Raw genomic sequence first — 23,779 nt, forward strand, 5'->3', positions numbered from 1 at the left:
ACTTGTGTCTGATTTTACCCCTGGTAAAGTTACTAAGAATCGGGAAATAGAGCGTTCTTGCTAAATGTTAAATGCTAGCTTCTGCTTGCATCTATAGGAGTTTAGAGAATGGAAAGTTTCATTATATTTACATATAAGGAAGTGGATAGATTGGATACATGAAAGAATACGTATATATCTATTCTTGTAGGAAAAACAAACAACAATGGAAAAGTACTGTCATTGGTATACAGAATGCTTAACATATAAAAACAGGTCCACTGTCCACTACACAGGTCCACTGTCCCGAAAATATAGATATAATGGATATCCACCACAAACCCCCCTTGAAACTATCAGTTTCACTAAACTAACTACACTAACTGTCCCTACACTACCCCATATTAATCCTCAACCATTGACTCTCCTTGACGTCCCAGATCGTGGTAGGCACACAATGGAGCAGGTAGTCATTGTGGTAGAACAGGTAGTCATCGGGGTTGGAATACACTGTACACAACAACAAATAGAAATTAGGATAACTATAAAGGTGACAAACATAATTAATAACTTCTTTATCAGAATAAACTCTAGAGTAGAATGTTCTGAAAACTCAGTAGAGTGGGCGCTCTTTCACAACTGTCGCTCAGGCTGTAAATGCCCCTCCGATACCTAGGTGTGGGTTCATGGCAATCGGGTCTTTGGTACATAAGGATACTTAGTCGGGACAGTGCACACGGCCCTCCTGGAATATTGGTGGGGATATTTGTGTAGGTAAAATTACCACAGGACCAGACCCATCTTGCTTTAACTTGATCTCTGGCTTCATATTCATCTGGTACCCTCATAGGTACCCCTACGGCATCTCTGTACATGTGGAGGTCTAAGCTACCACCTGGGATCTCCAGGCAGTAGGTTAAGAGAGGTTCGGCTTTTACTATTTCAGGTAAACACTGCATAACTTGTGTAAAACCTGCTTTTTGACGATACCTCGATTTATCCACAAAGAGTGCAAAATTAGGGCTATCTAATAACTGATCAACATGACTAAACCCCTGTCTCATTGGTAAGTGCATAATCATATCTATCAGTCTGGAAGGAAAAACTACAAGGTGATTATTCCCACTTCCCTTTTCCAGAGGCGGCAGGGTAGCGGGACTGGGGGCGTTGTAACACCGGCATGTTGCTTGGCATGAGCAGAGTGCACTGCAGATAAAATAAAGCAAAATCTTAGCGAAAACCTATCACAGTGTTCTAAATACACAATGTTTTAAACTTATTTTTTCTCTTCTCCTGTTAGGTATGTACCTAACTGAGGAAACAGGCTAATAAAAGACACTTAGTCCATTTTCTCCATTGCCTTCTATCTTAGATTTTAGGGTACCGTTCATCTTTCCTACTTTCCCACTACTCCGTGTATGGTAGAGTGTGTGAAAGGCCTAGGATGTAACCAGAGCAGACATGATGTTGCATTATTTCACCTGTGAAGTGTGTACCTTCGTTTAACTCATTCACTTCCGGTACCCTGTATCTGCAGATTACCTCATTTATGAGCTTCTGTGTGGTTACCTGCTCATTTAACTTAGTAAAAGGGTGGGCCTCCAACCTGGAAAGACACCAACAGCAACAAGCACATATTCATACTCCCCAACAGGTGGGAGCTGAATGTAGTCAATTTGCAATCTCTGAAATGGGTAGAGTGGTCTAGGCAAGTGTTATATGGCTACCTTACTTCTGTCCTGACTCGCATATGGCAAAGATCATGCAAACTGGACAAATGATGCAGCAGCTACAGAGGACCCAGGTGTCACCTGTTCTCGTTCGGTTACGACGTCATTGCTGCTTTGATAGGTACGTCTTTCTGTGTGCCAGTTGGGCCATCATGGGGCATAAGGACCGTTGTAGGCCAGTTCTGCTGACTGTTCGCCATACACCGTCCTGTTCTGACGCTCCCATCTCTAGTCAGTTTTTGCTTTCCTTCCTGGCTGGCTTGTAACTGTAAAGTCCTTAGCATATCAATGTCCAAAGTTTTTTTGTCAATGTTCAGAGTTTTTGTCAATGTCCAAGTTTTTGCCAATGTCCAAAGTTTTTGCCACTGACTCATGCTGTCAGTATCTTTTCTTCTTTCTTCCACGGCTTGAGGGCCGCTGCCTTTACTGTGCTGTCAGCGAGGGTGTCGTCTCTCGCTTCTCCATTGTAGGAATCAGTGTGAGCTCTCCACTGCCAGGTAGTAGTAGGGCCTCCAGAGACTCCATGAGACTCTGCACCGCTGCACCATGCTTAATTGTCTGTCCTACTGAGATAAGAAACTGTCTGGCCTTCCATATCGGGCCGTAATCATGAGCTATGCCAAATGCATACCGGGAATCAGTGTAAACGTTTGCCGTCTTACCTTCTATCACTCTACTCACCCCAGTGAGGGCCTTCAGTTCCGCTTCTTGCACTGAGACATGCGGAAGCAGAGCTTTAGCGTTTAGGACATCTTGTTGTGTGACCTCTGTATATCTGGTTTGGAGTCATCAATCCTCACCCTGATGCCATCTACAAAAAGAAAACTCAAAATATGCATTGTTAACAGTGGGTTCCAATAACAGTTTTCTTGTTGCAAAGAATTTAAAAATTTAAAAAATAGCTGATCTGCAATACTCAGATCACCTATGCCTCCTCTCCCCCGTTTGAACCGGAATACCCGATTGAAAGAAGAGTAGCCGGGTACAAGGTAGTGCAACATTGGAAAGAAATATTGGGGGAGGCATGAAAAGAGCACATTTCATTTGGGGTGAGGACCACTAGGGGTAGTCCAATGCCAACTCAGAAGATTTGTCAATCATTGCCTGTACTGCTGCCAGATGTCTAGTTCCCTGGGCTAAGCAATGATCCAGGAGACCAACCTTTCCTGCCGAACTGGAGTTTGTCTTTGGAGGCCTCCGGGCCTTGTAGCCATCTTCTGCAAGGGAAATTAACAGTGAAATTGTGGCCGGTCGGCAGTTTTCCAAAATCATCAGCACACAGCACCTACATGCGTGGCTGACCCTTCACCCCTTTTTTTTTTCTTTTTTGAAACTAAGGGGATACTGTTTGACCCAGGGGTGTGTATCCTGGCTTCAGATATACCATTATGGGGGGTACATTCAATTTCCCTATGTCTGTCTTGTAGGTGGCCCATAATTTGTCAGGAACTGTGGAAAGCTGAGTTTCCGCAGCGGCTATCAGGCCAAACACATAAGGCAGCTCCACCAAAAGAGCACTTTAATTTACAAATTTTTTTCTGAAATGACACCTGAGGTCCCAACCCGTACCGATCCATCTGCCGCCATTTTGATGGATGCAGATAGGGTTTGTAAAATATCAGTGCCACTAACAGAGACATGCCTTCCATCAGGGCAGCCATATTTAAAATGTGATATCCTTTAAGAGAATTCATTATTAATTTAATCTAATCTGCTTGCAATGTCTCATCAAATTTGAGACCGGAGGAAAAATAAGACAAAACTTTTTCTGGCTGCCCAAGATTCTCACCCCTCCTTTGTCGACAAGAGAGGGATGACCCATTATGTATTCTTACATCATCTAGCTCCACCCCTCTGAATTTGGCTGATCACTTGCTTCCTTATTTTTTCATTCAAAGTTTGCAGTCCTCGGACACACATCACAACCAAGTAAAGTCTTATGCATCACACAATTTACATTTTACAATTTACGGGTCAAATCTGCCCCGTCCCTCCTGTGGATACCAGGCATTATCGTTACCTGCTTGTTTCCCATTCTTTGGCTTCTCCGCTTAACTTAGAGCTATACCTAACTCCCTATAATTTATTTATTTTTATACTGTCTGCTAATTTATCTACCCTGGGACTGCTGGACGCTGCAGTACTAATGCTTCTCCCAGTGACTTCCTCTTTTTAAAATCTCTCCCCCATACAGCCCCTCCTTGCCCTCCGCAGACCACAATGTACATTAACTCTATAACACAGAATGGAAGAGACAAAGAGTCAGGAGTATAAGGGAGAACGTGGCTAATTTACTTTTACAACAGTTCTGTCCCAGACTTGTTCCTGGTCGTCCCTCCAGCGTCAAGGCTTCCCCATCGCCCACAAGGCCCTACTCTTAGGGTGAGTGTAATCCCTACCTCACCTCAGAAGGAGGACATGGATCCCCCCGGGCTATGTTTTTCAGGTATCCACGTCCTTTATCTGTACAAGTTAACACCCTGCAGAGTGCGCCCTCACTGGAACCTACGGCCTTCTACACTATCCCTATGCGAATGGGAAACCAACTGGCATTTTAAACCGGAGACCGGAGCAGATGCAGTCTTAGATGCCAGGCATCTCCATCTGATTGGTAACGTACTGTAGCTCACATATTGTGTGCCAAAGGTTGTTGAGTGACTGAGATATTATTCTATCTCCTTATGTACTGAACTGTTATACAACTAAACTATTATGTTGAACACTGGTGTCTTTGGCATGCGTGGGTACCGACGCCATTTCAGCCCGCCTTCTCTTCCTCTGACTGACATTCAGGGAAATTCTAATGTCTAATGTATAACTACTATGTTGTAACTTTACGGTCACAGCTGTGACCACCTAACATTGTATGTGGTTACAATTGGATTTGGGGACTTGGTAAACATAGCTGTATTTTCTGGTGGGCACGGCGTACTATGCAGTTTGTTACAGTTTGTAACTAGAGATGAGCGAGCACCAAAATGCTCGGGTGCTCGTTACTCGAGTCGAACTTTCAGTGATGCTCGAGAGTTCGTTTCGAGTAACGAACCCCATTGAAGTCAATGGGTGACTCGAGCATTTTTGTATATCGCCGATGCTCGCTAAGGTTTTCATTTGTGAAAATCTGCAAAACACAAGAAAGTGATGGAAACGACACAGAAACGAATAGGGCAGGCCAGGAGCTACATTTTGGGCTGCATCTCAAGTTCCCAGGTCCCACTATTAAGCCACAATAGCGGCAAGAGTGAGACCCCCCCCCCCACTGTCAGCGTAAAGATCGTTCTCCTCTGCCACAGCTGTAACAGCTGTGGCAGAGAAGAACGATGTTAGCCCATTGAATTCAATGGAGCCGGCAATACAGCCGACTCCATTGAAAGCAATGGGCTGCCGGCGATCGGGGGATGAATTGTCGGGAAGGGGTTAAATATATAAGCCCTTCCCTGCAATTCATCTAGAAATGTGTAAAAATAAAAAATATATATATACTCACCTGGTCCCGGCAGAACGATGTTAGCCCATTGAATTCAATGGAGCCGGCAATACAGCCGACTCCATTGAAAGCAATGGGCTGCCAGCGATCGCGGGATAAATTGTCGGGAAGGGGTTAAATATATAAGCCCTTCCCTGCAATTCATCCAGAAATGTGTAAAAATAAAAAATATATACATTCTCACCTGGTCCCGGCAGACGGAGTTCAGCGCGGCAGGCTGCAGTTCTCCTGAACTGCTCTGAACAGCTGTGAGTAGTATTCAGCAGCCGGGGATTTAAAATCCCCGCCTGCTGAATAAGATGCCTCTGATTGGTCACAGCCTGACCAATCAGAGGCATCCCTCACTCACACCCATTCATGAATTCATGAATGGGTGAGTGAGGGCTGCCTCTGATTGGCTCAGCGCAGGGACAGCTGAGAGCTGCCCCTGAGCCAATCAGAGGCAGCCCTCACTCACCCATTCATGAATTCATGAATGGGTGTGAGTGAGGGATGCCTCTGATTGGTCAGGCTGTGACCAATCAGAGGCATCTCATTCAGCAGGCGGGGATTTTAAATCCCCGACTGCTGAATACTACTCACAGCTGTTCAGAGCAGTTCAGGAGAACTGCAGCCTGCCGCGCTGAACTCCGTCTGCCGGGACCAGGTGAGAATGTATATATTTTTTATTTTTACACATTTCTGGATGAATTGCAGGGAAGGGCTTATATATTTAACCCCTTCCCGACAATTCATCCCGCGATCGCCGGCAGCCCATTGCTTTCAATGGAGTCGGCTGTATTGCCGACTCCATTGAATTCAATGGGCTAACATCGTTCTGCCAGGACCAGGTGAGTATATATATATTTTTTATTTTTACACATTTCTAGATGAATTGCAGGGAAGGGCTTATATATTTAAGCTCTTCCCGACAATTCATCCCGCAATCGCTGGCAGACAATTGCTTTCAATAGAGCCGGCTGTATTGCCGGCTCCATTGAATTCAATGGTCAGTGCTCGTTTAATCGAGACGAGTACTGCGTGGTGCTCGTCTCGAGTAACGAGCATCTCGAGCACCCTAATACTCGAGCGAGCATCAAGCTCGGACGAGTATGCTCGCTCATCTCTATTTGTAACGCAACATTTTCTGCATTCTTTAACCCTTGTATTCTTAAAAGCCCCCACAGGATGTGAGTGGCATATAACTTTTTACATTTGTATGAAGGACGTACAACAAAGATTAGATTACATAACAAGACATACGAACAGTAGTTGTTATTTGTCACAGCACATGAATTTGCTTTCTCTTCTATCGCTTGGGTCTAATCCACCTGCTCTAACAATTTAGTACATCACTGAACGTCCATCTGTGACTTTAGACACCAGTAAGAATGCACCTTACAATACTTCTCTCTTACCTGCCTTCTAAGACAGTATAATTCATTACATTCATTATAACTTTTTATTCCTATTAAAGCAACAAGGTTATTTCTTACATTTTGTGTTACAGCACTTCCTCCTAGAAAAGGAGGAAGTAAGGGGGTCGAGCAAGCAGCCTTTCTCTCTCACTTAAATAAACTCGGTTAACCCTCTGTATACTTTCACATACATATACATCTATATCTATCTATATCTCTTGTCAACATCCACCTTGTCACGTATTGATTCTCTCTCCTTGCCGCCTACGGGCACAATGTATCACATCCTATACTTTCAAACAATTCAACAGCAACACAGTTTAGCAATCTGCCTTTACTAGAAGGGATCCAATAATGCACATTTAACCTATAAATTCCAAAACCCACAATGATCCGCTGTGTACTTGTGCATCAATCTTGACTATAACCCAGCCAATGCTTCTCATTGCCAACAATCCCTTCTTACAATTTGAGTAGGACTGCTACTAATTCTATATGATAGACAAACAGACTATTTCTATATAAACAACTCAGCAGGATTAACTCTACACAACAGACAAGCACACTAACTTTATTCAATTACAAACATGATGTTTTGAGCACACAGAAATATTGCTTGATTAATCAATGATAACTTGACTCTCCACACCTTCCACACGTTTCTGGGGGGTGTAAGAATTGGCCTTGGTACAATGTTTGCTGCCTCTCAATCTCAATCATGGCAGCCAGATTTATGATTATAGGATTCTCCTCAGACGCCGGACACAGTATGTCCCGCCCTAGAGTCTCTAGCATTTCTGCCGCTACACAGTTTAATAATCTGCCCTCAGACAGAGGGATCCACTCACGAACGTTCAAACGATAAACAAATAAGTGTGGATAGTAACCCTCAACCAGTGGACTATAGCCACACCGGTGAGCGGGTTAGGGGTTATCCTGCTTAAAGATCTCCCATTCCCATGTGCTTATGGTTAACAATAATCCTGTCTTACAATCAGGACACGACATGGAGATAGGATGTACACACACAAATAAACAGAGTACCAGTACAGCTGGCTTAGTCTCACTGCCCCTTGGGATACTCGTCTGACAGCTCCCTTCTCCCGGGCCCTACAAACAGGCCTTGGAGGAGTTGAGTCTCTGCACAAAACACCCGACCGCTTCCTGCCTCTCTAGGAGGGGAAGATCCAGTCCAGGCCCTCCCTCGAGCAACCTGTTGACTACACAAGGGACGCACATACAAATAGACAGAGCACTAGTACAACTGGCTTAGTCTCACTGTTCCCTTTGGATCCGTGTCTGGCAGTTCCCTTTTTCCCAGGTCTTATACCAGACCTCCAGAAGTAGCGATACCTGTCCAGACGTCTGACAGTTCCCTTTCTCCCAGCTTTTATAACCAAACCTCGCAAGAGTAGGGATCCCTGCTCAAACTCCCCTGACAGTTCCCTTTCTCACAGATCCTCTACCAGACCTCCAGGGAGTAGGAATAGCTGTTCAGGTTCCCTTCCTAGGGCAACCTGTTGACCTCACCAGTTAACCAGTACTCTTAAGACAACAGGCATGCAAACACTCCCTCTTTTATCTTATCATTCTGTTACGTGGTCGAGACTTAAAATACCTGTCACGCAGATCCAAATCGATCGGCCTTGACACGGCACATAGGCGAGCTTGGAGTCAGCCACACAGGTATAGATAATTTATCTTACCGTGTTCTGATGATTTGTTGGGCCCGCCAAGGCCAAGGTTGCCTATGTCCGCGCCTTGTTTTCCAATCGTCTCTAGACCCTATCGACCAATCCCCGTGCAGGCCACCAACTGTCGTGGATTTCCTTTGTGAGTCCACGGCCTACTTAATAGGAAATGTTTGCACCCTTCCAGATTAATTATGAATTGGACGTGCGCACAAGAAGATTTCACACTGACACAGGTTCAGCATGTATAAGCTGCCTCAATTCTCCTTTATTTGTGGGCGCGCAGCCTCTTTTAAAGAGTTTAACATATCTGCCCATCTGGGCAGGTCAAAGATTACATAGATACAACGTATTGTTTCATTATTGGATAAGCATCTTGAAATTCTTCCATCATCCGGTCATCTGTTATTGCCCGTCACGTGGTATCAGTCCGGAGAGGGCAGGACGAGATGAGTGGGTTGTCTTGGACCCACGTGTGGTTGCTCCGATATGATTGGAGGTTACAGCTTGAACTATTAATTGCATAAATTTCCCATGTTATTTGCATAAGTTTCCAGTAAAACTGCTTGGGTTATTATTGCGGTAGCTAAAAGCGGTACTGCTTCAGACTGCGGTTATTTATGTCTGATTTTACCCCTGCTAAAGTTACTAAGAATTGGGAAATAGAGTGTTCTTGCTAACTGCTAGCTTCTGCTTGCATCTATAGGAGTTTAGAGAATGGAAAGTTTCCTCATCTTTACATATAAGGAAGTGAATATATTGGATACACAAAAAATATCTATATATCTATATTTGTAGAAGAGCAAACAAAATTGAGTAATACTGGCATACAGAATGCCTACATTCATAAAAACAGGTCCCCTGTTCGACTTGAGCAACGAGCACCCGAGCATTTTGGTGATCGCTCATCTCTAGATTTTAACCATGTATCATTCACAAAAAAACAAAGAAAACCGCAGAAAATTAGATCACAACTAGAGATGAGCGAACGTACTCATCCGAGCTTGATGCTCGTTCGAGTATTAGCGTGTTCGAGATGCTCGTTATTCGAAACGAGCACCGCGCGATGTTCGAGTTACTTTCACTTTCATCTCTGAGACGTTAGCGCGCTTTTCTGGCCAATAGAAAGACAGGAAAGGCATTACAACTTCCCCCTGCGACGTTCAAGCCCTATACCACCCCCCTGCAGTGAGTGGCTGGCGAGATCAGGTGTCACCCGAGTATAAAAATCGGCCCCTCCCGTGGCTCGCCACAGATGCTTTCTGACATAGAGGAGGGACAGTGCTGCTGGTGCCGGAGCTGCTATAGGGAGAGTGTTAGGAGTATTTTAGGCTTCAAGAACCCCAACGGTCCTTCTTAGGGCCACATCTAACCGTGTGCAGTAGTGTGGAGGCTGCTTTTTGCAGTGTTGCACTTTTTTTTTTTTTTGTATATCGGCCGTGCAGAGCATTGCGCCCTGCAGTAATTATACATAGTCCAGGGCCAGTAGTGGTGAGGCAGGGACAGAAGACATATTTATTGAATATAGGCAGTGGTCCTTTCCAAAAACATTTGGGAAAAAAATCTATTTGGACTGCCTGTGACCGTCCTCAGTGTACTGGGTCTGTGCTGGGGGTAGTTGTCCTAATTCATACACAGCCAGCTAAGTGTTACAGCAGGCTTGCGCAAAATTATTTCCTGGCTCTGTGTTGGCTGTTACATCACTGCTGTATTCCAGTCCACAGTGCAACAGTTTGCAGTTATTTTACATACTCCAGGGCCAGTAGTGGTGACGCAGAGAGAGAAGACATATACAGTGTATATAGGCAGTGGGCCTTTCCAAAAACATTTGGGAAAAAAAATCTATTTGGGCTGCCTGTGACCGTCCTCAGTGTACTGGGTCTGTGCTGGGTGTAGTTGTCCTCCTAATTCATACGCAGCCAGCTAAGTGTTACAGCAGGCTTGCGCAAAATTATATCCTGGCTCTGCTGTGCGTTCCGTAAGCGAAGTCAGCCTCCAACCACAGGCCAATAAGCGGCACATTTAATTACAGCGTTCTGTTTCTGCACTACTGGTAATACACCATGCTGAGGGGTAGGGGTAGGCCTAGAGGATGTGGACGTGGAAGCGGGCGAGGACGCGGAGGCCCAAGTCAGGGTGTGGGCACAGGCCGAGCTCCTGATCCAGGTGTATCGCAGCCGACTGCTGCGGGATTAGGAGAGAGGCACGCTTCTGGCGTCCCCACATTCATCTCACAATTAATGGGTCCACGCGGTAGACCTTTACTAGAAAATGAGCAGTGTGAGCAGGTCCTGTCGTGGATGGCACAAAGTGCAGCCAGCAATCTATCGACCCAGAGTTCTGCGTCATCCACTGCTGCAACTCTAAATCCTCTGGCTGCTGCTCCTCCTTCCTCCCAGCCTCCTCACTCCATTACAATGACACATTCTGAGGAGCAGGCAGACTCCCAGGAACTGTTCTCGGGCCCCTGCCCAGAATGGGCAGCAATGGTTCCAAATCCTCTCCCACTGGAGGAGTTTGTCGTGACCGATGCCCAACCTTTTGAAAGTTCCCGGGGTCTGGGGGATGAGGCTGGGGACTTCCGGCAACTGTCTCAAGAGCTTTCAGTGGGTGAGGAGGACGATGACGATGAGACACAGTTGTCTATCAGTGAGGTAGTAGTGAGAAAGTACAGGCTCATAAAATGGAAGAATCTGTCTCAAAATGGCCGCTAGATACAAAGTGGAGCATTATAAGATGTAAATAAGCTTGTGTGTAGTGAAACAATTATTCAAGCAGAAATAACTTTACAGCAGTATATTCGGTACAATGTGTAATGATGTGTCTCTCTCTGTTCTTTTTCATGAGAACCAAGTCTGGACAACAGTTCTTATCAGGAAAAGTCCTCCCACACCTGCGAAGAAACTTGGACAAGGGAACTGACTGTACTACAGCGAGTTGAATAACAAAGGGAGGACCAGGGAGGACGAGATAACGCTGAAGCTTGAGAACATAAATATATTCTCACTAAACAGTGCATGATTCTAATGTTTTTTCTAACCCAATGAGATTAACCCCCGTGACTAATGACGTATTCATTTTCTGTATTAGAACTATAGTCAGTCAATAAACTTTTCAGTGTACGCGCCTTAAGCAGAGTGGGCTGTATATACTTGCCGCGGCCCATCTCTACATATCTGTGAGAGTTAATTACTATAAATCATAGTTTTTGGCCTCTCTGATGCATCCAGGTATGAACTGATTTGGAACCCAAGGCTTGAAAGGTTAATGTGACCGGTCATGTGTAACGGTCCTTAACAGTTGGCGTAGTCGGCAGGATTTACCCTTGACTCTTGTGTCACTCATCGGACGACGACATCGGACTGGGAGGACATATATCCACTGTGCCAAACCAGAGGACTGATCAACCTCACACACAGCCCGGTAAGTGTCATATTTATCATATGATGTCTGCCGTTGGTCTGTTTTGGCTCAGTTGATTGACAGACTCCTAGGTCAGTCGGATGTTTGATGTTTGACATCATAGTTGTCATCGGTAAAGAAGTTTACCTCAGGTCTTGGGTGGTCTATGACACCAGGGGACAGAATCTTTTAGGACGTTATAAATTGTATTATCGAGCATACTTCTCAGGGACTTCAGGTCCCGGTTGAGAGACGGCTTCGAGGGTTTAGTTTATCGAGCATACTTCTCAGGGACTGCAGATCCCGGTTGAGAGACGGCTTCGAGGTTTAGTTTATTGAGCATACTTCTCAGGGAGTGATTGAGCAGACGGCATCGGACGTGACAAGTACGATCACGTGATTGAGCATACGGCTTCGGACTCCCGGTTGAGAGACGGCTCAGAGTTTAGTTTCGGAACATGTTTACAGTGGTCTGTTTGATCCTGTCCACTTGGTGTCATGTAGAGGAGGGAAGGAGTATGTGAAGAAAGTCAAGAAGTTATGTGAAACTGTTGGTATAGTCATTGAGCAAAAGGCTCAGGCACTTAGAGATATACTTCCCAATGTGTCATTGAGCATAGGGCTAGGCATACCCAGTTGGTAGTATGTAGAGTCAATAAGTAATGTAAAGTTGAAGTAAGATAATTGCAGTTTCAAGTTGAAGACAAAGAAAGGCAGTCCTTCTTTAACATCAGAGAGCACCGCCCCGGCTGTGTCATGGATGATGTTTTTCTCCCTTTGCCCTGCCCCTAGATGACCGTGTTGTTATTGGGGCCAATACCAGTCGATATATCTTGATACGTGTCTAGTATGTAGTATTCCTGGACCCTCCCGTCACCATCGCCCAGTCAGGCCACACCTTCGGTGGCCATTTCAGTGCCAGCCATGGCCCAGCGGCCATTTTAGCATCTGTTGTAACAATACCTTCAGTTACCCCTCAGACGTCATCTTAGCTCCGCAGTAGAAATGAGCTGGCCTCTGACCTCCCATCTATGTATGTTTTTACCCAGCATACCAATTCTTTGAACTGCAATGACGAGTGCCTTTTCTGAATTTTGCATAGAAACATTCAAGTCCCCTCATCCCACCTGCAAATAGCCTCCTCACGATTATCTGTTCTGCAGTCTGTGTTTAGCACCCCCATCCCAAGTAGGTCTGTGCTTAAAATTGCTCACAAATGTAGTTGTCGCAAGGAGGAACCAGGGGGCGAGTTCAGGCAGAATCTGTGATCTATGTGACAATTTGTATGTCTTAAGGTCCCAACATTGTGTCATTGCTGTACGTGTTGTCCATTCCTCATAAGTCAGATACTGCTGAGAAGAAAGGTCACTATAGGTGCTAGGATCGCAGACGGCAGTAGGAAAGCTTACAGAACGAAAGAGAGGGTCAATATGTGATAAGTGAATCTTACTGTTTTTGCTGTTCTTTGTGTAAATGTCAGTTCTGTGACTGGTCAGACGTGTGCATAATTGCTAAATGTGTGTTCCTTTTATGGGAAATATTAGTGCTGTGGAATGTGGTATACTTCTCTGGTATTACAGACAGGAGAGGTGGGAGTGATTGAATGCATTTGTTTGCAAGATGAGGACAGTTGCATCATACGCGTTACGTCCTGTGTGAACTCTTACTAACATTTGAATGAGAGAGAGACAGACTTGACCGCATGGATGGATGAGAGTTAATGACCCGTGTTCAGACTATGATAAATGTAAGATGTGTGATGCAGATATTGACTGGGGATACAAGTTTCCCCCCCCCCCCCCCCCCCTTCTGCATATGCAGACTGTAAATTTTCAATGTGGATAGATGTTTGTAGAATATTCATGTCTCTATTATTGGCACTGATATCTTACAGGCCTTATCTGCATCCACCAAATTCTCCCCGGATGGATCAGTACGGGTTGAGACCTCAGGTGCCGCTTCAGAAGAGTTTTGTAAACTAACTGCTCCAACAAACACCCCTCTTTTTCCAGTCCAGAAAAGATGCTGAAGGGTCAGCCAGGCACCTACCGCATGTAGGTGCTGTGTGCTGTCGGCACTGTGTGATGTCGGCGCTGTGTGCTGATGAGGTGTCAGTCAGCCACCTACCACATGTAGGCGCTGTGTGCTGTCGGCGCTGTGTGATGTAGGCACTGTGTGCTGATGAGGTGTCAGTCAGCCACCTACCACATGTAGGCGCTGTGTGCTGTCGGCGCTGTGTGATGTAGGCACTATGTGCTGATGAGGTGTCAGTCTGCCACCTACCGCATGTCGGCGCTGTGTGCTGTCGGCGCTGTGTGATGTAGGTGCTGTGTGCTGTCGGCGCTGTGTGATGTAGGTGCTGTGTGCTGTCGGCGCTGTGTGATGTAGGTGCTGTGTGCTGTCGGCGCTGTGTGATGTAGGTGCTGTGTGCTGTCGGCGCTGTGTGATGTCGGTGCTGTGTGCTGTCGGCGCTGTGTGATGTCGGTGCTGTGTGCTGATGATCTGGAAGCCTGCCAACAAGCCACAATTTCACTGTTAATTTTTCTTGCAGAAAATGTCTGTAAAGCCTCTAAAAGACAAACTCCAGTTCTGCAAAACTAAGGTTGTTCTCCTGGGTCACTGTTTAGGCCAAGGAACTGGACATCTGACATAGGAACAAAAGGCTGCTGTCCCGGCCATACCTGTACCTATATGCGTTGCCAAACCCCGCACCTTTCTGGGCCTTGTTTCATACTGCCGACCATGAATGCACTCGGTTTCCCTACTTATGCAACCACTCTATGACTGTCTTTCAATTATTCTTTTCTCTCTCACCTCTGAAGCAGCTCCCTCGTGTGTTTGTGCGGTGGCAGCAGTACAGGCAATGGTTAACAAATCTTCGGAGTTGGTATTGAACTAACTCCCCCTAGTGGTCCTCACCCCCCCCCCATGACATCCGGAGCGTATACACGCAAGTGCAACCCAAGCACTTATTTCTGGCCTGTCAAATCCAGCTACAATGTGCTCTTGTCATTCTTCTCACTGTTGCTACTACCTTGAACTCGGTTACTCTCCCAATTAAGTACCCTAGTTCAAAGGGGGGGGGGGGGGAGAAGATATAGGTGATCTAGGTATTGCAGGTCAGCTATTTTTAAATTTTAAATTTTTTCTTTTTCCTTTTTACAATAAGGTTCTGATCTATTTGAAATAGAATACCAGCCTGATTGTCTAGCGGTAATCGGTGCAAGGGGTTCAGAAGTGCCAATTCAGCTGGCAGAAACTGAACCGCTTGAGGTAATGTTTAAAGGGTCACGATACCTCACGCGCTTCCTTATGCTGGAAGGTCCTGAAAGCGTATTGAGAATTGCGTGATGGGACCCTTGGGAGGTTGTATCAAACTTCACCCGTCTGGTGAGGCTCGTATACACCCCGGGTCTGAAAAGTCACCCGACCTTATGTCGGATGGCAGCAGACCAAGCGACACCTCTACCCGTCCTCACTCTTACGTACGCAGAGGAACAAGCTCTTAGCCCCCTTTGGTCCGTCAGTACCCCCTGGCACATGTCCAGGAAGATGCAATTGCAGACACTGTCTCTTCTTTATGTTAACTGAAACCCCCTGTTAATAATGCATATTCTGAGTTGTTTTTGTAGATGGTACCAGGGGTGATTGACGACTCCACACTGGATATGCAGTGGTCACGCAACAAGATGTCCTAAAAGCAGAATGCCTCCGCATGTCCCAGGACAGGAAGCGGAATTCCAGGCCCTCACTGAGGCGTGTAGAGTGGTAGAAGGTAAGACGGCAAACATTTACACTGACTCCCGGTATGCATTTGGCATAGCTCATGATTACGGCCCAACATGGAAGGCCAGACAGCTTGTTACCTCAGCAGGACAGCCAATTAAGAATGGTGCAGCAGTGACAAAGTGGAAAGCTCACACCAATTCCTACAGCAGAGAAACAAGAGGCAACGCCATCACAGATCACACAGCAAAGGCAGCGGCCCTTAAGCCGTGGAAGAAAAGAAGAAAAGAAGAATTTGACAATAACTTTGGACTTTGATATAAACCTTGGACTTTTACTACTTTGATATGAACTTGGACTTTGAATTACTTTGATACAAACTTTGGACTTTGATATGCTAAGGACTTTACAGTTACAAGCCAGCAATGAAGAAAAAAGACAAATGGACTAAATATGGGAGCAGCAGAAATGGGGCGGTCAACAGAACTTACCTACCACGGTCCCTGTGCCCCATGATGGCCCAGCTGATGCACGGAAAGACACACCTACCAGGGGTCTAGATGTCCGCCTTGAGGTCGTGTCCTCTGGCCTGCTCCGTCGCCTCCGGTGCCGTCCGGCATAGCGTGCCCACAAGGGTCTTTCTGACTTTATTCCTGGTGATGTCGCCTCCTGTGGCTAGAAACGCGTTGACGCCAAAATCTGCGATCTGCACTGAGCCGTCTTCACCCGGGGGGATGTTTCCAGCCTCAACATCCCTGTGGATCTGGCCATTCTTATGCAGGTACTCCAGGCCTTCTAGCACCTCCTTCAGCATGGTGGCGATGCTTGCCTCATCCAGCACCCCATTCAAAGCAGCAATGATGTCGACGCTTGAACAAGGACGGGTGGCTCCTGGGTTTCCTGTAGTTGCTGCATCATCACTTGTCCAATTTTGCATGATCTTTGCCGTAAGCAACAGGGCAGAAGTAAATTTGCCACATAACGCTTGCCTAGACCACTCTACCCATTTCAGAGATTGCAAATTGGCTACACTCAGCTCCCACTTGTTGGGAAGCATGAATATGTGCTTGTTGTTGATTTCTTTTCAGGTTGGAGACCTACCCTGTTACCAAAGTAAATAAGCAGGTAACCGTACAGAAGCTCATGAATGAGATAATCCGCAGATACGGGGTACCAGAAGTGATTGAGTCTAACAAAGGTACAAATGTCACAGGTGAAATAATGCAACACATCATGTCTGCTTTGGGTATATTCCCGGCTTTTCACACACCCTACCGTCCACGGAGTAGTGGGAAAGTAGATCCATGGGCAATGAAGGAAACGGGAAATCTTGAATTGAGTGTCTTCCATTAGTTTTTCTTTTTCTCCGGAGGATACATGCCACAGTAGCCAAGTTTGGGAAATGATTCTCTTGTTAATTTTGTCATAGGTCTCTCCAAGGAATTGTCAATAACGCATTCTGTGGTCTCTGCTTCTCTCTCAGGTCCTACAGACGAGCGTCACAATCTGAAACCAGGTGGCAGGTTTGATCCACATGTGTATATATATATAGATGCAATCAGAGTGCCAAGGGGGGGGGGGTGCCAGATGAGTTTAAAGCCAGGGATCAAGTTAAGGCCGGATTTGAGTCCCTGTTTGGAATAGTAACCATCAATAAGAATGTTTGTATATATATTACAACTAACAAATGTTCGTGAGCTATACAAGAGATGCACTTTAGGGGCTTGCTGATCAGTTGGGCCCCACGGCCACCATGACTTTCCGGAACCGAGTGGCTCTGGATACGATGCTAGCCGAGAACGGTGGTGTTTGTAAAATGATTGGTGAAAACTTGCTGTACATATATTCCAGATAACACAGGCCCCTCAGGTAAAGTGACTATCGCAATAAAGAAATTGGCCACATTGTCAGAAGAGCTGAAGCGTAATTCTGGGATAACTAACCCCTGGGATGAGTGGTTTGCATGGACCGGACAATGGAAACAATTCTTAATGCAGATAGGAATAGGGATTCTGGTTACTCTTATCATACTCCTGCTACTTTCTGTCTGTATTGTGCCCTGCATAAAACGCTCCTGTGCTAAGCTTACAGATCAGATGGTACCTGTCGGCCCCGTATACGTAGATGTAGCGACCCCAGGCAATGGCTATATGCCTATGATACAACAAGGCGATTTGTCCCCTTATGGATCTGTCTCAGCAGAAACAGGGGTGACCACTCTAGTCTCCCAGCCATTAGAATAGAATAGCATGTGTGTTGTAGATCCCTTCTGTGTCCATCAGGTCTTCGCGTTTAGTTAGCTAGGATTAGTTGTCGGGGAAGGGATTAGCCCTTGGACAGCTGACCAACAATGATAGGTAGGGCATAGATCATAAGCTAGAAATAGGGAAAGCAAACCTTACCCCGCCCAGTAGAAGTTATAAAGTATCGTTTATTTTGAGACAGTTTCTAGGGGGAATTGAGAAAGTACAGGCTCATAAAATGGAAGAATCTGTCTCAAAATGGCCGCTAGATACAAAATGGAGCATTATAAGATGTAAATAAGCTTGTGTGTAGTGAAACAATTATTCAAGCAGAAATAACTTTACAGCAGTATATTCGGTACAATGTGTAATGATGTGTCTGTCTCTGTTTTTTTTCATGAGAACCAAGTCTGGACAACAGTTCTTATCAGGAAAAGTCCTCCCACACCTGCGGAGAAACTTGGACAAGGGAACTGACTGTACTACAGTGAGTTGAATAACAAAGGGAGGACCAGGGAGGACGAGATAATGCTGAAGCTTGAGAACATAAATATATTCTCACTAAACAGTGCATGATTCTAATGTTTTTTCTAACCCAATGAGATTAACCCCCGTGACTAATGACGTATTCATTTTCTGTATTAGAACTATAGTCAGTCAATAAACTTTTCAGTGTACGCGCCTTAAGCAGAGTGGGCTGTATATACTTGCCGCGGCCCATCTCTACATATCTGTGAGAGCTAATTACTATAAATCATAGTTTTTGGCCTCTCTGATGCATCCAGGTATGAACTGATTTGGAACCCAAGGCTTGAAAGGTTAATGTGACCGGTCATGTGTAACGGTCCTTAACAGTAGTAAGGGCAGTAAGTCCGAGGGAGGAGCGCACAGAGGATTCGGAGGAAGAGCAGCAGGACGATGAGGTGACTGACCCCACCTGGTTTGCTACGCCTACTGAGGACAGGTCTTCAGAGGGGGACGCAAAGGGCAGCAGCAGGGCAGGTTGGAAGAGGCAGTGCGGTGGCCAGGGGTAGAGGCAGGGCCAGACCGAATAATCCACCAACTGTTTCCCAAAGCGCCCCCTTGCACCATGCCACCCTGCAGAGGCCGAGGTGCTCGAAGGTATGGCAGTTTTTCACTGAGAGTGCAGACGACCGACGAACAGTGGTGTGCAACCTGTGTCGCGCCAAGATCAGCCGGGGAGCCACCACCACCAGCCTCACCACCACCAGCATGCGCAGACATATGATGGCCAAGCACCCCACAAGGTGGGACGAAGGCCGTTCACCGCCTCCAGTTTGGACCGCTGCCTCTCCCCCTGTGCCCCAACCTGCCACTAAGATCCAACCCCCCTCTCAGGACACAGGCACTACCGTCTCCTGGCCTGCACCCACACCCTCACCTTCGCTGTCCTCGGCCCCATCCACCAATGTCTCTCAGCGCACCGTCCAGCCGTCGCTAGCGCAAGTGTTGGAGTGCAAGCGCAAGTACGCCGCCACGCACCCGGACGCTCAAGCGTTAAACGTGCACATAGCCAAATTTATCAGCCTGGAGATGCTGCCGTATAGGGTTGTGGAAACGGAGGCTTTCAAAAACATGATGGCGGCCGCGGCTCTGTGCTACTTGGTTCCCAGTCGCCACTACTTTTCCCGATGTGCCGTCCCAGCCCTGCACGACCATGTCTCCCGCAACATTGTACGCGCCCTCACCAACGCGGTTACTGCCAAGGTCCACTTAACAACGGACACGTGGACAAGCACAGGCGGGCAGGGCCACTATATCTCCCTGACGGCACATTGGGTGAATTTAGTGGAGGCTGGGACAGAGTCAGAGCCTGGGACCGCTTACGTCCTACCCACCCCCAGAATTGCGGGCCCCAGCTCGGTGGTGGTATCTGCGGCGGTGTATGCTTCCTCCACTAAACCACCCTCCTCCTCCTCCTCCGCAAACTCTGTCTTGCAATCAAGATGTGTCAGCAGCAGCAGGTCGGCAGCAGTCGGTGTCGCGCGGCGTGGCAGCACAGCGGTGGGCAAGCGTCAGCAGGCCGTGCTGAAACTACTCAGCTTAGGAGATAAGAGGCACACGGCCCACGAACTGCTGCAGGGTCTGACAGAGCAGACCGACCGCTGGCTTGCGCCGCTGAGCCTCCAACCGGGCATGGTCGTGTGTGACAACGGCCGTAACCTGGTGGCGGCTCTGCAGCTCGGCAGCCTCACGGACGTGCCATGCCTGGCCCACGTCTTTAATTTGGTGGTTCAGTGCTTTCTGAAAAGCTGCCCACTCTTGTCAGACCTGCTCGGAAAGGTGCGCCGGCTCTGCGCACATTTCCGCAAGTCCCACATGGACGCTGCCACCCTGCGCATCCTGCAACATCGGTTTCATCTGCCAGTGCACCGACTGCTTTGCGACGTGCCCACACGGTGGAACTCTACGCTCCACATGTTGGCCAGGCTCTATGAGCAGCGTAGAGCTATAGTGGAATACCAACTCCAACATGGGCGGCGCAGTGGGAGTCAGCCTCCTCAATTCTTTACAGAAGAGTGGGCCTGGTTGGCAGACATCTGCCAGGTCCTTGGAAACTTTGAGGAGTCTACCCAGATGGTGAGCGGCGATGCTGCAATCATTAGCGTCACCACTCCTCTGCTATGCCTCTTGAGAAGTTCCCTGCAAAGCATAAAGGCAGACGCTTTGCGCTCGGAAACAGAGCCGGGGGAAGACAGTATGTCGCTGGATAGTCAGAGCACCCTCCTGTCTATATCTCAGCGTGTTGAGGAGAAGGAGGAGGAGCATGAGGAGGAGGGGGAAGAGACAGCTTGGCCCACTGCTGAGGGTACCCATGCTGCTTGCCTGTCATCCTTTCAGCGTGTATGGCCTGAGGAGGAGGAGGAGGATCCTGAAAGTAGTCTTCCTAGTGAGGACAGCCATGTGTTGCGTACAGGTACTCTGGCACACATGGCGGACTTCAGGTTAGGATGCCTTTCTCGTGACCCTCTCGTTACACGCATTCTGGCCACTATGGATTACTGGGTGTACACATTGCTCGACCCACGGTATAAGGAGAACTTTTCCACTCTGATACCCGAAGAGGAAAGGAGTTCGAGAGTGATGCTATACCACAGGACCCTGGCGGACAAGTTGATGGTAAAATTCCCATCCGACAGCGCTAGTGGCAGAAGGCGCAGTTCCGAAGGCCAGGTAGCAGGGGAGGCGCGGAGATCAGGCAGCATGTACAGCACAGGCAGGGGAACACTCTCTAAGGCCTTTGATAGCTTTCTGGCTCCCCAGCAAGACTGTGTCACCGCTCCCCAGTCAAGGCTGAGTCGGCGGGAGCACTGTAAAAGGATGGTGAGGGAGTACGTAGCCGATCGCACGACCGTCCTCCGTGACGCCTCTGCCCCCTACTGCTGGGTGTCGAAGCTGGACACGTGGCCTGAACTCGCGCTGTATGCCCTGGAGGTGCTTGCTTGTCCTGCGGCTAGCGTCTTGTCAGAGAGGGTGTTTAGTGCGGCTGGGGGAATCATCACAGATAAGCGTACCCGCCTGTCAACCGACAGTGCCGACAGGCTTACACTCATCAAGATGAACAAAGCCTGGATTTCCCCAGACTTCTCTTCTCCACCAGCGGACAGCAGCGATACCTAAGCAATACGTAGGCTGCACCCGTGGATGGAAGCATCGTTCTCTATCACCATCAAAAACGGGGACCTTTTAGCTTCATCAATCCGTGTATAATATTCCTCCTCCTCCTCCTGCTCCTCCTCCTGAAACCTCACGTAATCACGCCGAACGGGCAATTTTTCTTAGGCCCACAAGGCTCAGTCATATAATTTTTGTAAACAATTTTTATACGTTTCAATGCTCATTAAAGCGTTGAAACTTTCACCTGAACCAATTTTTATTTTAACTGGGCTGCCTCCAGGCCTAGTTACCAATTAAGCCACATTAACCAAAGCGATTAATGGGTTTCACCTGCCCTCTTGGTTGGGCATGGGCAATTTTTCTGAGGTACATTAGTACTGTTGGTACACCAATTTTTGGGGGGCCCTCGCCTACAGTGTAATCCAATTAATTTTTTGCCCACCTGCATTAAAGCTGACGTTACATCAGCTGTGCTGGGCACTGCAATGGGATATATTTATGTACCGCCGGTGGGTTCCAGGGAGCCACCCATGCTGTCGGTCCACACGGAGTTGTAACTACATGTGTCCACTTCTAAAGAACCCCAGTCTGACTGGGGCATGCAGTGTGGGCCGAAGCCCACCTGCATTAAACATGACATTACCTCAGCTGTGATGGGCAATGCTATGGGATATATTTATGTGCCGCCGGTGGCTTCCTGGCACCCACCCATGCTGTCGGTCCACAGGGACTTCACAATAGGGAGTTGTACCTGCCTGTGTCTATGAATTAAAAAGCCTGGTCAGGTTGGGGCATGCAGTGTGGGCCGAAGCCCACCTGCATTTAATCTGACGTTAGCTCTGCTGTCCAGGGCACTGCAATGGGATACATTTATGTACAGCCGGTGGGTTCCAGGGAGCCACCCATGCTGTGGGTGCACACAGAATTCCCATTGCGGAGTTGGGGATTCCCAGTTGTACCTGCCTGTGACTATTTATAAAAAACCGCGGTCTGACTGGGGCATGCAGACACCTTGACAGAATGAATAGTGTGTGGCACATAGGTTCCCCATTGCTATGCCCACGTGTGCAGCTCCTGATGGCGGTGGCACAGGATTATTTTTCTCATTGCTTCTGTACAGCATTGTGGGCTATCGCCCCGCCCCTTTTAAAGAGGGTCGCTGCCTAGCCGTGCCAACCCTCTGCAGTGTGTGCCTGCGGTTCCTCCTCATGGCAGATGCACTTATAAATAGACATGAGTGTGGCGTGGCATGAGGGCAGCTGAAGGCTGGGCAGGGACAGTTTGGTGTGCGCTGTGGACACTGGGTCGTGCGGGGGGGGGGGGGTGGGCAGCATGTAACCCAGGAGAAGTGGCAGCGGAGTGTCATGCAGGCAGTGATTGTGCTTTGTTGGAGGTAGTGTGGTGCTTAACTAAGGTATGCATTGCTAATGAGGGCTTTTCAGAAGTAAAAGTTGTTGGGAGGGGGGGGGCCCACTCTTGCCGGTATTGTGGCTTAATAGTGGGACCTGGGAACTTGAGATGCAGCCGAACATGTAGCCCCTCGCCTGCCCTATCCGTTGCTGTGTCGTTCCCATCACTTTCTTGAATTGCCCAGATTTTCACAAATGGAAACCTTAGCGAGCATCGGCGATATACAAAAATGCTCGGGTCGCCCATTGACTTCAATGGGGTTCGTTACTCGAAACGAACCCTCGAGCATCGCGAAATTTTCGTCCCGAGTAACGAGCACCCGAGCATTTTGGTGCTCACTCATCTCTAATCACAACTTGTTGAAGGTGAAACTACAGTAAATGGAATCAAGTCAGGTGTATCCCATATTGTCAAAATAGCTCAGTGATATCACCTTCCAGCATCTGATACCCTTCTACCATATTTACATGCAGGTGTACAAAGTAGATTAACTCTTTATTCTCTATTCTTTTGGATTGCTGTAATGCCTTGGAACCTTGGGTAAACGACCAGAAAATGTGAAAAAATCTTTCTGACTAGACCAGTCATTCCCCAGGCAAGAAACGAACCCACTTGATTACACGTTTTAAGTCCCTCTGCAAAACTTGACCCAAGTAGTACCAAGCAGTACTTAGAAGCATCCAAAAGACCCAACAGCCTTACCACCTCAGACACCACGGTGTCTCATAAACTTTGATGGTATTTAAAGCAGTTTCCATCCACTATATCTCTAGAGGAGCTCAGCCATTGACCATCCTTCAGCAGTGTTACTCTCCTGTGTACCCAGAGGATAAAAGAATGGCCCTGTATCCAGGCCAAGATCAGAGAAGCTCCTGCAAAGATACATAAGAAAAAAACAAAACACAAAGGTAAAGAATGATCAAGAAACACTGGGACTAATTCCAAGTTGTATTCACTACTGAATGGACATCCACACTTTTCGTGGTCATATACATTATTTTTTTAAACGCTGGATTACTAACACCCAATATGCCTTCAGCTCTCAGCTAGTTGTCACTCTTAAGTAGCAGCATCT

The 23,779-nt window shown here is 47.3% G+C and overlaps 1 long non-coding RNA gene across 1 annotated transcript; it reads right to left on the reverse strand.

Moving 5' to 3' along the window:
- Positions 1-906: 906 nt before the first annotated feature.
- On the reverse strand, positions 907-23,492 carry LOC136631667 (uncharacterized). Its single transcript, XR_010793081.1, has 3 exons — positions 23,407-23,492; positions 2,871-2,926; positions 907-1,185 (listed from the first exon to the last, which is right to left on the reverse strand). It is a non-coding gene; the product is annotated as an uncharacterized lncRNA (long non-coding RNA).
- Between the last annotated feature and the right edge of the window lie 287 nt (positions 23,493-23,779).

The sequence above is a fragment of the Eleutherodactylus coqui genome, chromosome 6, assembly GCF_035609145.1.
Source record: "Eleutherodactylus coqui strain aEleCoq1 chromosome 6, aEleCoq1.hap1, whole genome shotgun sequence".
Lineage (NCBI taxonomy): Eukaryota > Metazoa > Chordata > Amphibia > Anura > Eleutherodactylidae > Eleutherodactylus > Eleutherodactylus coqui.